At 31.7% G+C, this 6438-nt stretch overlaps 1 long non-coding RNA gene across 1 annotated transcript; it reads right to left on the minus strand.

Moving 5' to 3' along the window:
- Positions 1-5915: 5915 nt before the first annotated feature.
- LOC107622151 (uncharacterized) lies at positions 5916-6388 on the minus strand. Its single transcript, XR_015880933.1, has 3 exons — positions 6349-6388; positions 6058-6144; positions 5916-5939 (listed from the first exon to the last, which is right to left on the minus strand). It is a non-coding gene; the product is annotated as an uncharacterized LOC107622151 (long non-coding RNA).
- Positions 6389-6438: the final 50 nt, after the last annotated feature.

Genomic DNA, 6438 nt, shown 5'->3' on the forward strand with positions numbered 1-6438 from the left:
TAGAAGATCAAAATGTTCCTTTAAAAAGAAGTCTATGACATCATTCTGGTAAGGGTAAATTTATTCAAAAAGAAAATCGTTAGCAATCCAATTTGTCCATTCTGTTTGTAGGTGCCTAAAATGATGGAACATGTTATCCTATTATGCAGATGGACAAGACCTATGTGGTTCAGATTTTAAATACAGGGACACACCCACAAAGGAATTAGTTTCATTAATTGAAATTTGGCTTTAAAAATTTTGCAAAAAGATTAAAGCCAAAGTTGCACATGATAAGGAAGGAAGATAGAGCAAAGTGGATCACCTAAGTTGGGCTCTCTAGAGGGCTAAAAATTATGCAGTGTTTAATCACTCTAAACCAAATCCTCTAGCTACTATCCATTATGCAAAAGTCCAAGAAAAAAGTTTTAACAAAGTCAATGAATTAATCATCAATAGATGCAAAATCAAAGAACAATTTGCAAATTATCTGTTAAATGAATACCACTACCAAAGAAGTCATTGGCGCATGCTACTCCGATATTACAAACAAAATGACTTATGTAGCATTAATGAGATACTAGAACGACGAAATTAGAGGAGGGACTGTATCCAATTTTCTAGCAAATTCAAGAATGGTGGCAGATGCTTGGGTATAATGAGAAAAGCATTAATTCTTGTCAAAAGTCTAGACATGGGGAGAACCTTAATAGATTCAGATTGTCTTACCTTGGGTAAATCCATCAAATTGAAGGGAAGGCTCTGAGAGATAAACTCTGTCCTTCATGATATCAAAACCCTTCAAATGGAACTTTTATTCTGTAGCTTTGTGTAGGTCCCGTGCAATGAAAATATCTTTGTCCATACAATTGTAGCCCTCAAAAGTACAAACTAACTTCCTATATGCTGGTGCACCAATCTTCCTTCACAACTTGAAAACATTTAAAACAACGAGAAACTAATACCAACTTCAGATCCAGCCACCAGTGGTAGACATCTTTCAACTTAGCTACTAGCAATGGGTATCACACCTACCTTTTCCAAACCGATGTGGTAGGCAGAGATACCCATCGTGGAAGGAGGAATCACGATCGTGTTTGGGGTAAAAGGAAACTGTCATTTCCTAAAGAAGAGTGCATTTTTTTAGGTGGTTATGACCTCTCTTCCAAGCCTCACCTTGTTTTGGGGGGGAGGGGAGAGACTCCCGAATCACTCCAGTTAGAGGGAGGGGTGCAGTTAACAACAACATCAATCAATTTCTGCACTCTTAAATTAGCTTGATCCAGATTATGCAGAAGTTGTGACGACCCAATTCTCAATATGTCATGATCATACTGAAAAACTGAGTGTCACCAACTTGCTTACCTAAAACTTTAACTATTTATTATTAAGCATGTAATCGTACTAGTGCACTATCGAATTTTTGGAAAAATGTTTTCTTTATAAAAAGATTTGTGAGGGCAAGTAATTAAACATACACAAGCCATAATAAGGAATTAAGTAAAACATACACAAGGCTAACATTATATATATATATATATATATATATATATATATATATATATATATATATATATATATATATATATGTACATAACACGTGTCATAGGTCCCACATACATATAAAGGTACTGCCATATTTATATATCATAAGTTAGCATACAACCATTCACATCTTGCTACTATATACATAATTAACACTCTAGGCCCTGGTCTATATAGGAAGCCTCTGAGCTGGCTCCCGAAACTAGCCTAGTCAACTATCTACATCCTACTCTCTCAGTGAGTCTAATCAAAAGTGAGAAACTAAACACAAAAGATAGGCTAATCCCCAAAAACTACCTAAAGGCACATCCTTAGCCCCCAGCCATCAGTTGTCCTCGTCAAAGAAAATCACAATCACATCTGAGCACTCCTCAGGATCCTCGTCCTCATCATCGGAAATCTCAATAAGCTCAGGAGGGGTCCTGTCACTCGTACTACTGGTCTGGCCAATACTTGAAGGTCCATTAATAGAGGTAGTGTGTGGCTTCTGATGACGGCTCAGACAAAAATACTGAGATCTGCTCTATAGGAATATCCTCTTCCGGTACATGCTCTGGTATATGCTCTTCCATAGACTCAAGCTCATATTATTATTATTATCTAGACTCCATTATAATTAGAGCAAGTAAAATAAATAAATAACATAATAATAAAATTATATTTCTATTTATATTTTACTTCGAAGTTCGAAGTCATTTTGTCAAAATAAAATTAATTGCTTTAAAATATTATTTTAAAAAAAGTTCGTGTTAATGTAAAAATTAGAATTGTTACAAAATTAAAATTGAAAATAAATTTAAAGGCCATTTGAAGCAGCAACGATGACCAATTGAAGCCTCTTGATTAATTTAACTCTGAAATTAAGACTGATAGATATGAGAGAGAAAAATGATAGTTAAGATTAGTATTTGAATTCTTTTGAATGTGTATTTGGATGAGTGTTATTTGTTGTTGTAGTGTGGATCGAGTTTACCTGACTTGCACCCGAATCCGAAAAAAAAAAATACTCGATCTCATATATAAAGAATTAGTTATTTTTAAAATTATACAAGGCAAACGAATTTTTTTTTAAACTCTGTTTTGTTAATATTTAAGGGGATGTTTTTATAAACAATTTTTTATATATCAGTGCTCATTAATATGTATTCCTATTAAAAAATAATACATTACAATATCCAATAGAATTATTGAACAATATATAATTTGTATGATCTCCTTTATAAAATAAACTAGTATTTTTATCTATAATAATATTACGGGAATATAATTTTTTTTAAAACTACGGTCCACTTTGTTCTGATAGTATAGATTATGCATGGCATAAACGATTTATAAAATCAAATTATTTTTACAAAAAAAAAAGTCGTAGGTTGACAAAAGTTTCTGGCTAAGAAGACCAAGGTATCTATAGAAAAAAAATCAAATAATAAGATTTTTAGTTATTATTTTTATATGAAAAAGTCTAATTTTTTATTAATAATTAATTTTAACATTCGTTATCTAAAATTTAAAATAATTTAACGCGTATATTTTTACATTCAACTAAGTGTTAACTGTTAAGTCTGTTGCACAAATAGAAATAATTAATTTTTATATTTACTATTTAAAAATAATATTTTTTCTCCCTGTGTATATAAAAATATAATTAGATATTAGCATAAAAAAATTATACTGATAGTTATAAAATTAACTCAAAATTAATTTTTTTAACACAATTGAATCTTGATTCTAACTTTTAATTATAATATTAGTATTTTCTCCAATTTATATGTAATAAATATTTGAAAGAATAAAAATTAAAATATAAATTAAAAAGATAAGTGATAAAAATTTAAAATTAAATAAAAAACTATGTATATAATAACAATAATAATAATATTTTTTATTTAAATTATATTATTTTGTTAATTTTGTTTTCCGTAAAAGAGAAAGATAGAAAAAATAGAGAATAAGAGAAAAGAGAGAGAAAGATAAAGATGAAAAATGAGAGTGAGAGTGAGAGTGAGAGTTTGTTAATTTTTGAAGAAAAAATTTTATTTTAATTGTAAAAAAATATCGGATGGCATACTTTGATTTCTCAAATTACTAATATATGGAGAGAGGTTGAGAGAATTTAGGATGGGAGTTTATTAATTTTAAAAAAAAATATTTTCTCTCAATTTTAATAAGAGAGTGTCATGTGAGACATTTGATTATTAAATTAGATAGTAATATATGATATATAATATAAGTATATTTTAATTTCAATTTTAATATTTCAATTTTAATTTTAATGTAATTAAAGAATGTCATGTTGCATATTTTGATTGTCAAATTAGTAATTAGTCATTGATATTGATAATGATATATAAAATAGATAGAGTGGTTGAAGGAATGAGAGAAATAGAGAAAGAAAGAGGGACACTACAAGGGAGGCACAGAATACCGGCAGTTTTATTCTTGATTAGCGGCGGTTTTAAACCGCCGCAAAATCAAAGGCCGGCGGCAAATTGAACCGCCATGGATATGGGCGCCGGAATTGGGTTTGGCGGTGGTTTCCAGCAACCGCTGGTATAACCGCCACAAAATCAAAATTTCGCGGCACACAATTAGAAAACCACCGCCAAATGAGACTGACACGATTTGCTTCATGTTTACCGGCGGTTTTCAGAACCGCCGCTATTTTGGTCAATGGGTAAAAAAATTTGCAGCCGTTTTGAAACCGCCGCAAATTTATGTGTGTCTTTTTTCAACATTACCTGGCCTTCAGAGGCATTGCCACCTACATCCAGAAAATTGGCCGGAGCACCCCACCATGCAATTTAATTATATCCATTGTGACCATTGCTAACCCTGCACCATTCACTGTGCAACCAATTTCTCCATCTAACCCAATATACTTTAAATCTTCCTTTGTAGTAGCCACTTGTTGAAAGAAAAAAGACACAATACATATCTAGTGATGAGAAATAAACTACATAGAAAGGACTTGACAAAAAAGTACCAACAAATATTGAGAAGACTGGCATTGCCAATACAACAAATGAAAACAAAATCATCAATACAACAAAAGTATCTGTCTACAACTAATAATTTACATTTACATTTAAAAATCACTCATGCTAACCCAAGCAGAAGAAAAACTATACAAATTTGAAATGACATCAAAATTTGTAAATATATTGAACAAATATGCACAAAAATGAAATATGCAGAGATGAAAAGAACATAAATTGTACAAGATTTGTTGATCACCATTTGTTCCATTTCTGCTCATATAAAGCATTTTAAGTTATTAAGTGCACGAGTGTATAATTAGCACAATAGCACTGAACTAGTGTAATAGATCACACAACAACTTCTAACAATGATTATCGCAGTCATCTAAAAATTTTAGCATAAATATCAAGTCATGTAGAACAACCTGAATATAAAATTGGAGATGTTTTTTATCAAGAATGCCATATGTTCTCTAACGCGTCACATTGATCGAGATCGCTGAGATTTCTGTTGTGCCGTTGGGCTCTTAGCTTGATCCTTTTTGCGTTTGGCAAAATCACGGTGATATTGATGCATTACAGATGCCCACAATTTCTCTAACTCCATTTGTGTTCGTTTGAGCCGCAATAAATATTGGAAAACTCTAAGATATCTGTTAATTGTGCCAAAATTTAGTGACCTATTGAAAATATCATGTTTTATTAAGCCATGTAATGTCACATTATTGTCGTAATACGAGAACAGGATTATTGAGTCTCACATAAATGGTCAAAATTAACAGACAAAGTCATTTGACTTTTTCAATTTTATTTTAAGAACTCATTAATCTTGACCATTTAAACTAAATAAGACCATAGTCAAGATTTATTCATAATTAATAACCAATGATCTCTCACAAGATATATCCTTTACAAAAGATGTCTCTCCTAAACTAATGGTCCCTTTAAGGTATTCAACATCTCCTATATGCCTTGATAACACAGTTTGCATCTATGAGGCCATAACAATTTCTAAATTTATCATTTTAGAAGGGAATTCAATCACATCGAGTATATTTTAGCAGGACAGGAAGAGGAAAGAATCCACCATTAATATTAATATTATAGGAGTAAAACCTGACTTAGAGAGGACTTCTTGAGTAAGGAACAAATGCAAAGGCCAATCGACAGAATACTCAAGGGCAAGACCATCCCAACCATCAAGTGACATTTCTGAAGAAGCACCAGAGCTTCCATCTGCTGAAGTGTTTGCCCTTGATACATCTATAGGGAAAGTCTAACTGTGATTCCATAAGATGGCATCCTAGAAGAGGGAAAGCACATTTCATAACAACTCCAAGCTAACTTAAACAGAAGAACTAAAATGAAGGCAGAACCTTACCGCAAGGATACTTTAGAGAAATATTTGTCTTTTTCACCAATAGTTTTTAACGCAGCCTGCATTTCAAGGAATTGGAATCAGCTTTCATTGATGTAGTTAAAACATGAACAAGCTTAAATAGTTAAAGGATGAACTGCATTAAAAAGTAAAGATCGTATGCAAAATTTAACTAACCAGCTGAAATGGCACCATAAGATCAGCTTCAGCAGTTGATTGCCGAGGTGGCAAACGCATTAGCTGGCGACTTTCCTCGAGGAAACACTAGCACAAAAAATGATGCATGTATAAAAAATGTCAGTATTTTTTTCATAGAAGACAAAATATTAGTAATTAGAAAAGGTTATTACAAAAGGCAAGAAGGACAAAAGATCCTCATACAAAAAATAAAAAATATCAATAAAAAATAAGAATCAACACAAGTCAGCAGAAAAATGTTAGTAGTATAGATAACTTTTCATACTTTACCTGGAAGAAATCTCCTTTTGCCAAAAGAAAATAGTCTTTCAGGTCCTTCAAGTGACGATTCAAGTCAGCTTGTACAACCACAAGCTGTGG

The sequence above is a fragment of the Arachis ipaensis genome, chromosome B10, assembly GCF_059453495.1.
Source record: "Arachis ipaensis isolate K30076 ecotype BB chromosome B10, ASM5945349v1, whole genome shotgun sequence".
Taxonomy (NCBI): Eukaryota; Viridiplantae; Streptophyta; class Magnoliopsida; order Fabales; family Fabaceae; genus Arachis; species Arachis ipaensis.